At 39.1% G+C, this 10937-nt stretch overlaps 1 long non-coding RNA gene across 1 annotated transcript; it reads left to right on the top strand.

Annotated features, from left to right (window-relative positions):
* The first annotated feature begins 759 nt into the window (after positions 1–759).
* On the top strand, positions 760–9846 carry LOC125322550. The gene is made up of 3 exons (XR_007202071.1): positions 760–839; positions 6549–6698; positions 9693–9846. It is a non-coding gene; the product is annotated as an uncharacterized LOC125322550 (long non-coding RNA).
* Positions 9847–10937: the final 1091 nt, after the last annotated feature.

The raw sequence follows: 10937 nt of genomic DNA, 5'->3' as shown, positions 1-10937 counted from the left end.
AAATTACGTTTGTTGGTAGTTTTTCCAGCTAGGAGAAGAAAACAGCTGAACTGTTGGAAAATGATCCATTGTGAATATGCTGAATTCTGAAGGAAAAAATGTGCAAGGTTAAAATGTACTGCCTTTTAGTAAGCCTGAATTTGGCCTGATTTTAGATGCCACATTTACCTTATCTTATCATGTTTTGACTATGTGCAACGTTCATTGATTGATCTTTATACTTACAAGTCATGTTTTATCTCTGGTAATTTGGCACTAACATATTCCTTGAGCATTCCTAAACTATAGCATATTTTCTCAAACAAAAGCACTGGTATGAAAAATATTTAGTCTTAGCTGCTACCACACACCAACAAAGTACCAGAAATAGACTGGAATTAAGCTACTTTGCAGTCCCTGTGTGTTAGCACTGTTTACTTGCTAAGCTGCAGCCACACCAGTGTGGGCTGCCTTTTTCTTAAAGAACCAGCCCCAACACTCCCTCTGGCTGCAGAATTCCTCAAACTAATGAGGACAGTGGTGCAGGAGAGGATTTCAATGTGACATCTCCTAAGAAACACCAAAGAGAGGATGCTTGTGTGTTCCCATGGCTCTTTCACACACATTAGGAATAATGATACTACAGTGCATAATGTACTGGAATTATGCACTCTAATGTATTGGTATAATATAATTTACATATAAAAACTTTTTCATTTGTAAAACTTCCAGCTACTTTGCTCTTTTTGTGTTTTAAGCAAATGTGATTGATGGTGTTAACTATTTTGGAAGATGGAGCAGGTGATAGTCGGTGGATTTGAATATCTGTGACAGCATAGCTGAAGAACTGCAGAATACAGGTAATTGATTGCAAGTATTTGGATAAAGTGTTGCTGTTTGGAGCCTGAGCTCCTATTCACATCACTTGCTACAGTTCTGCTTTACAGGAGGCTGCCAGTACTCCCCACATAGCTTTGCTATAATTTGAATGTAACCCTATTAACTTCCTATCAAATAAGGATTGTAACTGGAATCCTGGCTAGCATCTTACTCTCTGCTACAATTGTAGTCACTCTAGTAATATAAAGAATTAGTGAGTGTAAATACAGCGGTAGAAAGTTGTAGCCAAAACTCTGGAGTTGCAGTTTCAATGTGCTCAGCAAGGACAATTTACGCAGAGTTGCCTGCTATGCAGATCACTGTTTTATCTCATCTTGGCACCAGAATGATTCAAAGGGCAGTGCTGAGTTAATCTGCTATCCCAGGAGACCTAGTTTGGTGAAGTTTTGAAGCCTAGTTTTGAAGGATATTAATCTATTCCTTACTGGCAGAGATTTTTTTTTTTCTACCCAAGAACTATAAAGCCAGTCTTTATGAGCTGATGGTCCTGTTTTGAAGACGGAGCTTTCTGTTATCTGTCTTTCTGACCCTTGTGGTGATACCCCAGGATGCATTTTGTTTCTCAGAGGAGGCTGCCTGTTGCCTCACCTCAGGACAGCAGGCAGGGCTGCAGCAGGCTCACCACTCTCTCCACAAGCAAATTTTATGTTGTGTCAGATCTGCCTTTACACAGGGAGAATATTTGCATTTCAGGAGTATGTTCCAGCATTTTAAGATCCTGATGTTTGTGATGTGAAATACTAACTAGACATTTTTAACCCAAGAGTGTAATGACATTTTCTGCTCACTCTCACATGGTTCTGATTTTCAGTGCCAGCTATGCATTTGACCATGGGTGAAAAAACTGTGTGACATTTTGGTAGACAATATTTTTACTTTCTTCATATGTTGAGGCTTGCAGTAAATAATGGGTAGAGTAGGACCAGGAAGACTCTAATGGATAGTGTGTAAAGAGCAGTAAGATGTGCCTATTGGTTTGAAGGAGATATGTTTAGTGCAGCCCATGGAGCCCTGACCCTAACTTCATGGCATCCAGCCCAGAGAGTGAAATGTATTCCAACAATAAATCACCAGAATTTGTTCTTTTTGACTGTGTTAAAGCAACAGTCTGCAAAAGCTAGGACCACCAACTATGTTTTTTCTGCATATCTGCTCTAACCAAATCACTGCTGCTTTTTATAAGTCAAATGTTACTGAGATGACCGAGAACATTATATAGTAAGCACAGGTCTGTGCTGTTCATCACCCAACAATCTGTGCTTGATTTGCAGTGCACTCTTATCTAGTTTCCTTGGGGTATGTCTTGACATATTGAAACCATATTTTGTTGCTTTTCACATCTTCACAGCCCTTCAACTCTTGCTATGAAAATTCTAACCATCATTTCCGGTTACATAAAAAAACCTAAACCTTGAGGAAAAGCATCATTTCAGCTTGCCCTAAACAAAAAGATTACAATTTAAAGAACATTTAATTATATTGCAAAAGTTTTCCATTGTTGGAGCCTATGTTTTTCTGGACAAGACTCTTCTCTGCTTTCAGGCATCTTAAAAATATCTTTATTTTACAGCTTGTAATATTTCAAACCCTTTTTTGTTTGTTTTCTTAGTGTCAAAAAGAGGACAAGATGTCAGTCTTCAAAAAATTCAACTGAATTTCTTAGGAGTATTAACCATACAGCCAAATTTTTCAGTGGGATGAGAACAGCAATACTTTGCCTAGAAAATGTGCAATATTGAAGTATTCCTCTCTTAAAAATAAAACAACAACAAAAAAAAAACAACAAAAAAACCCCCAATAAAACACAAACTATTTGATTCCTATCTTAAAAGACACTTCAAGCACTCATACAAGCACAGACAGCACGAATGTTCTTGTGCTGTTCCACTCTTTGGCAGACCAGGATGAAGCTCCACTAGTGAAAATGCATATATATATATATATATATATATATATATATATATATATACACATATTTGTATACGTGTGTGTGTGTGTGTGTGTATACAGCTCCTCCAGCCTCCTCTTACTGTGGTTGCTGCACTCATCACTCACACACATAATCAATACCTCTTATCCAGAAAAAGAGTCAGAACCAATATTAATAAGAACTTGCGAGAGACTGCTGACCAGGTAGATCCTGCAATGGCTCTGACAGGATATTAGTCATGCTTCCTGATCCCTCCCCCTTCATCTATCTCTACTCCATTCTGGGGATGCAAACAAGCTTTTTATTACATAACCTAACATTAGTGGTATGATGTAAGTCCAAAAATGATGAAATATCAAGAAAAAAGTATAATAGTGTAATGCAGAAGTAATGGCTCTTTCTGAAACATTCATCAAGAGACCAGTGTCTTACTGGGATGATGGTGACTCAAGAGTGGAGATGTTGGCCATGTTCTTAAGGCACATTATCAGGTGTGGTAATAAAAGGTGACTTGTCAAGCTGTTTGCCACTAAGTCTCTCAGGTTCAGAGAACTGTTCCAGCTTTGGACATGAATCCGAGCAATTTGGGCTGTCCTGCCCTCTGCCTTCTCTGCACCACAGAATGGGGTACTGCTATCGTTTCAGTCTTTCAGATCTCTGTTGGATATCCCCTTTACTGGCTTCCCTGGTTCCTATTCAGTCTGACACTCTCCTGGATGGGCAAAGTTCTCCAGGAGTTGGTGTGTTTTCTCTAAAAGTGGTCCAGATTTTTGAGTTGATGTGAATGTACTGGGTCAGTGCTTAAGGCTTTGAATTTTTACAACAGGTTTTACACATCTTTAGTTGAGAGTACCAGAGAATTTTGAAAAAGGGTTATACTGGGTTGGATTAGAGATTTGCTACTTCCTTCACAGTAACACTGAAACACTGGAGAGCTGAAATTAGTTGGGAAAGACTGTGGGATGAAGATGGCAAGTAAAAATGTGAAGGTGCAACAGTTTTGGGGAGCCTGAGCTTTAATAAGCTCATCCCACTAGCTTTTAATATCACTGAAAAGTGAAGGACTCTTGCCTCTTTCTATGTAAGAGCTTGGTGTACCATATCTCTGAAATATGTCTCTTCCTTACAAAATAAAACCAGAATACATTAAATATTTTTGACATTGTGGACCATGGATTTCAATGTCTTCCATGTTACTGGAGGGCGCCAGTGTCATTTTTGCTCCTAGAACAACTATGCTTTCATTCCCCTAACAGGGAGCTTTTGTAGGATTTTTTCACATGCTTCCCACTCATTTTTCTCAATGATCTTCCAGATAAGTTATTCAAAGGGCTTTGGCTGTAGGCTACTGTTGCCTTTTCTTGGAGTGGTGTTGCTAAAACACATCATGCAGTCCCTTGGGACATTTTCATGTGCCCACTATATGCAAAGACCTTTATTTAGCCTTTAAAAAACCACTTGCACAATTCTGCAACCAAGGTCTGAATACATATGTCTCAATAGCTTTTATTTGAACAAATTATGTGTGTATGCAGAGAAGGTTTTGTACAAAAATAAGTCAATAGATAATATTTGCAGATGTCTCTCAGCCTAGCAAAAGTTATCACTAGAAATCAGCACCCACTTTCTAATGAGATCAATTTATTTATCAGAGCTTCTAGTGAAATGTCACAAAAATATCTGTGAGATTTCTCAGCTGACTTGGAAACTCATTTGAGCTGGTTAGCAGGAAAGTTTTAGCTAACACCAAATATGATGCAACATGAACACTTTTAGGGTTCTAATCCTTGTGCTTGTTTGCTTAGTGAAAAAGTTCCTACCCTCTGGAATGATTGCTTTTTCAGTGCCTTAAATCAAACATAACTGGAGGCGTCAAGATGAGAAAAATAAATATTTGAAAAAAAACCTGTCTGTTTGCAAGGTTCTCTTCAGCCTGGTTCCTCTCTGACACTTTCAGTTTCCCCTTCAGAAACTTAAAAGGAATATGCAGAGATCCTGTACACCTAAAACCAATACTAAAGAAGCTAAGAGGCAGGGCTTGTGTGTTGTGGGAGGAAATTATAAGCAAGAACAGGGTAGTCTTTCAAGGGTGTTTCAACCTTTATACATGCTTGACTGCTTGGAGCTCATCCTGTTTTGTAGCAAGAACAAAAATTAAACTAAACCAGAAGGGCAAAACTTTGTTAGATTGAATAAAAAGGTTTAACAAATATTTTCTGTTTATTCCTTGCTTGGGGAAAAAGGCTGGTCTTTCATAAAATGCCTTAAATTCTATTTTTACTGAAACCAAGAATTGTAAAACTTAACAATATTTGTCTCGGAATGTTTAGTTATTTGTAAAGAGGAGATTTTATACGCAGTAAAAAAAGGCAGAGATACCTGCAAGCTTGCATTTTTTGCTGCTATTGTTAATTTTACAGTGCTTTTATTGGAACATAGATACAGAAAGGACCTATTTGGATCATTGGGTCCAGACCCATGCTTTGAAGCCAACGTCACTACACATGCATACTCCCCTCCATAAAACCTGATGAAAGTCTCTGAGTTAACTAGGAGTAGTAAGACTAAAAACCTATCAGAAGTTTTTTTCAGTATTTCAATGCTGCAATGGTTACAGACCTTTATCTAATTTCCAAGCCACGGTTATTTTATCTTTTCTTACTAGATAGTCATCCATTAATATATACTGTGAAAGAACTAAATTAACAGAGGGATATTGTAACAATTTGTGAATCCAGTTAAATTCTCCAGAGCAGAGCATACTGTGCCAAAAGAAATATTTGCATGGTACTAAAAATTAATGTATGTGGAAGAACATAAATCAAGTAATTCAATGTGAGCTTTTAAAGCTTCCACATGATTTTCACATCTTGCTTGAAGAATGTAAATGATACGCTGGTAGTAATCTCTGAAAGTGCAACCAGGCACATTGCTCATGTACTGTAGGTTGTATTTTAAAATACATAGTGATGGAAATGACTATTTGTTTGTTATTGTCATTCATGCAAAGCCAGTGTAAAATTATTACTTTTATAGAGGCTTGGAAATGTAAATGGTTTTGAAGGATTGGAAGCATATAAATATGCATGTCTGAGAGTCTATTCACCCTGTGATGTGGCAATGGCTAAGTCCTGCACAGACTGTGCTCCTTTCACAAGCCATGCAGGCACAGTAAGGCAGGGAGTTTCTCATCTGTGAGAGTAGGCACTTCTGCAGGCTTGTGGGGAAGATATACATCTTGATTTCTGAAAGAGATGTGATAGTTCTGAAATACAGGCTAGGCTATCTCTAAAGGGTTCCTTACTGTTTTCCTCCCTGCTTCAGGGAAATGAGTCATGGGATCTGCTGGTGTTTATCCCTCACTCTCCAGCTCTCATGTTGCTCAGGGGCAATTGGTACATTACCCTGTGCACCGATGTATCCACCAAGGTGACAAAAATATGCCCTTTGAGGGGTATTGCAGCACACCGGTCCTTCTCCTGGAGTCTTCTTGCAGCTGACTGACTGGCAGAAAGGAAGATGTGGGACAGATTTGATTTCTTCCACACTTGGGGAATCAGGCTATGGAGTGAAGGTACACTTCCAAGTTGGGCCCAGCAGCAAATGTGATACATATGCTAAAGGTGGGGAGACTGCTCAAATAATTGCACAGTCTGGCCATTGGAACTGTCATCCATTTTAAACACTTTGTTATTTTGTGACAGCTCTTATATATTTTTATGTTCACTCACGTATTCAGAGAACGCCACCTTTTCTGCAAATAACCATATTAGCAGAACAGCAAAGTACAGAGGATCCCAGCCACAGACTGCACTTGTGCTGCAATGCAGGATGCATTCCTGAGGAAAGAGAATTTCAGGGACCAGTCAAGAGTATTGCTCACACAAAGGTAATCTGTCTTGTTCTAGTCTTCAAATTACTACGGAAGTACTCCCTTGGGATTCCTTGTTTGTCCATTCTAGTCATTTCCAGGTTGGAATTAATGATGTTCAGGAGTTTAAAGCTATTGGCATTCTTCACCACTGCAGGTCTTGATCCCACAAAATATGTTATGAAACCCAGGCAGGTTCCTCTCCAAGTCTTTTGTTATGATTGTCACTGAAGTTTATGGCACAATTCTCAATCTACCCTTGTTTGATGCCCCCAACCTCTACCAAATAGCAGAGATCTAACTCTTTATCTCCAAAGGCACTATGGTGTGTGCATTTGAAAGGGTATTTTGGAATCTTGACTAAAACATGGAATCCTCCTGTACTTGTAAAACATAGAGCTTTAAAGGACAGCCGGGTAGGTGAAACTGAGGGTTTTTCTGAATCATTCAGGCCTATTGCAGTGATTGTACCACCATGCCTCCTCCTGCTCCTCTCTAAAACAGTCATACAAGCAGAGATTTATTCATGCAGATATCTACAAAGAGACTTAGTGGCCTAACAAGAAGAGTTCTGCATCTAGAGAATTCACAGTACCTTGCAAGCTTTTGTACCCATCTTTTCTGTAGTTTAAAAGTCTCCATTATCTGAGTGGGATGAAAAAACAGTCACACAATAGAGACAGTTAGTTAGAAAGAACAGTGGTAAACAAAGAAGTGAATTTTGCCTCATATCCTATAGATTGCATATGCTTGGTATAGTTATTATTTGCTTGGTATAATTACTCAGTCAGCATCTTGACAAAATTACATAGGCCTATATGCTATTCCAGAACATGGAAATTGTATTATAAAATGTATTGCCAATGAATAATTTGATGATTCTTTTGAAAGACACAGTCTGACCACAAAGCTGCTTATTAAAATGGCCACAATGCATTATTTTCCATAGCAGGATAAAACAGATAAAAGAGTGGTATTCATAGCAGTGTTTGGGAGGTTTGGCTGTCAGTGATCTTGTATTAGTGATGTGATAATAGGAAGTGCTACAGAGGAAAAGTGAGCAAAGAGGCAGCTTTTGATGCTGACATAGAAAACAGCCTAGACTGAGTAATGATCTAAGGATATGGTTGTCAGTGCCTAAATAGGAAGGGGGACGGAGCAGGCTGCTATCTGTCAGCCTAGAGAATCTTCCAAACAATTGTACTTCAGCTCCCCAAAATTTTTTCAAAATAGTTCAAAGTATTTTAAGAGAATAGTACAAAAATATCACCTATGACCCATATGTATCCTTTGCCTAATGATTTCCTGCCACCTCCTGTTCTTGACCAGGACAGCTCAGAAGGAACAATAGGTACTGTTTTCTTGAAAAGATAAATCCTTAAATGAAGGCTTTTCAGTCTTTGGAGAGCCCAATAGATCCTATTTCTCCTCTGGTGTGCCTGCTTTTTATTAAGATGCATTAAGAGGACAAAAAAAGAGGTCACAGATATGGTAGCACAGATTATTTCCTCTACATTATATGTGAGGATTTAGAGAAAATGATGCAGATTTACATAGACTAACCATGTCTAGGGGGAAAAAAAGTCAATTGTCCAACTCTAGGCCCTTGATTCTTACGTATTCTTGGACAAGGTTGGGCTAATTATTGAGGTAATTCCATAGTATGGACAGTTAAATCTTGTCAGAACAGAAGTGAGATGGATGTGAATTGATGGAGTTTCACCTATTTTCAGCACTCTTTCTTCAGTAGCTCTCTCTTCCTTCATTTGTGTACAGCTGGAGAGGACACAAATCAAAGCCAGGTCTGTTGACCTTGCAGTAAGGAGTCTCTGGGTTTTTTTGCCTCTGAGCAAAAGGATTCTCAACTAAATGAGCTGTGGCTAAATTTGCAAACCCAATGGGGTTTGGTCTAGGTCTTTGAACAGTGATACAGTTTCCATAAAGTAGGTGAGGGAATGCTGCAAGCTTTGTGTGTGGAACATGTGAAATTCTTTGTCAGCACTAAGAAAGGCATAGGAAGTGAATAATCTGATTTAAACACTTGGGTGTTTATGGATGATTTAAAATGATTTCATACAGAGAAGTGCAATTTGAGGCAAATATAATTCCAAGTGCTTGAAACACCATATCCAGCTCTGCTGCAATATCTAGATATTCCCATGAGCTACTGTGACACTGAAAAGCTCAAGAATAAAACACTACTCATATTTAGACTGACACTAGCCTTCAGAGAAGAGTAGTTTTCAGGGGAAATTATCTGAGAGCTTCATAGTGGCAAAGGCAAAATAGATAAAAAACTAAATAAGAAAAACCAGCAAGAGAGGAAATACATGCCTCTTTCATATGTAAAGGTGTTAAAATGTTGTGTAAGATCCTTTCTGCACGTCACAGGTACACTTGCAGACCACTGGAAATATTTATAAACAATGGAAGCCACAGCATGTGCAGGGAATTTCTTTCCTATTTTTAAGTATAACTGTCTAGAATACTTGAGCATGATTTTGTGTGTCTCCCATTGTTCTCTGGTGAATAAAAGGAGAGTGCTCAGCTGTAAGTCCTGCCCTACACTGCTGAGTCTGCAATAAAAACCTCTTTGAATCAGGATAAAAAGAGCTACATTCTGCTGGAGTTATCACAAGTTCTGAATGGCCTTGATAAACAGCACAAAGACAGAAGTGCTTCCTTTTTGACATACAAGAATGTCCTTGTTACAAAGTCTTGTACACAGTATTACCAAGCCCTGATTTTATTTGCATGTTTCCAGATGATAATTTAGTAGCGATATTAATGAAGGATAATGTTTGAAGGACTTCTGCATGCATGCATTTTGCTGCTCTCAGGCAGTCTGTCTGTAAATATTTGGAATTTTTAGAACCCACATTTAATCCTCTCAAAACTAGAAAGAGATAATATTTAGTTTAACAAAAAGCAATTTATATGTCTTCTGGAATATTTACTTTTCTGGAAAAGCTTCTTGACCTTTAACTTATGTCATCTTATTTCTGCTTTCAGCGTGATCTTTTAGGTTTCAGCAACTATTACATACTTATGGTACAGTAGTGCCTGAAAGCCTCAGTCACTCTCCTGTATATGAGCACACCACTTACCTGCAGTGGGAAAACTTCTGAAGATCATCCCGAAGACCTTGGCCTCTGAAACACCAGGTAACCAGGTAAAAAAAAAAAAAAATTAAAAAATCATCTCTCGGTGTTTATGGGGGAACCAGAAGACAGACTGATAAAGTGAATTGCTCAAGTTCAAACAAGAAGACTGTGGGAGAATTTGGATTTTGTGAGTCCCTGATTACCAGCTTAACCACAGATCTCTTTTCTCTGATTACAGACACTTCACATACATGTCCAACCTGCAAATCTTGGACTTTTGGGGCTGGATCTTGGTGCAAGATCCATGCTGGGGCTGTACCACATCTCTGGCAGTGGGACTCTGTTGATGCTGGTCTTATGAATACTCTGAAACCTCAGCTGTGGGATGGTGTCTTCAAAGGAACAACTAGGTTGCTAGGCTGGCATTGCTTGGACTCCTCCAAGGAAGCCATTCCCTCAGCCCAGTGCTATCCTGCACTAGAGAAGTGAGACTTTTTGCAGAGCCACTTTCATTCCCTGCTTCTGGACTATCCTAGTCCTCCCTTTCCCAGTCCAGAGGCCCTCAGTCCTGTGCAGAGTTGGTATGTAGGTCATATGGCTAGAAGCATGTAAATGCCTGCACTAGGCTGGATTAAATATCTGACGTTACCTATAAAAGGAAAAACAACTTCTGCATAATTTCATATATTCTCTGGGGGTGGTTCTCTGAACATTCCAGAGAAATGCTGTATGTCCACCGCAGTTCCTTACAGCTTTGAGGTCCTCATACTGGACACTTCCCAATAATTTTCTCTAATTATGTGAGGCACTTGACTCCTTCCTTGGTCGCTGTTCTGTTGTGCCTTCCCTTGATGTTTATGGGAAGGCTCTCTCCCTCTTCCTCCCTAGTACAGTTTTTTACTGGTAGCATTTTATTGATGTCATGATCATTTAACTGCTGTACCGTTCTAGTGAAGAAGAAAGCAATATTGAGGCATGAAGTCCTACAGTTTGCCAGTATCAGTGCTCTTTTCATCTGCCAACCACAACCTCCCTTACTATTGCCCCCCTGGGAGGGAAACAAAAAACAGCCAGGGAGGAGAATCCTGCCTGCAGTGATGGGGATATGCAGGGCTGCAGCACATCTCACCCCTGGAAAATGTATCACTGGGTT

Source organism: Corvus hawaiiensis, chromosome 3 (genome assembly GCF_020740725.1).
Source record: "Corvus hawaiiensis isolate bCorHaw1 chromosome 3, bCorHaw1.pri.cur, whole genome shotgun sequence".
NCBI classification, from domain to species: Eukaryota; Metazoa; Chordata; class Aves; order Passeriformes; family Corvidae; genus Corvus; species Corvus hawaiiensis.
This window is presented reverse-complemented; position numbering and strand designations above follow the sequence as displayed.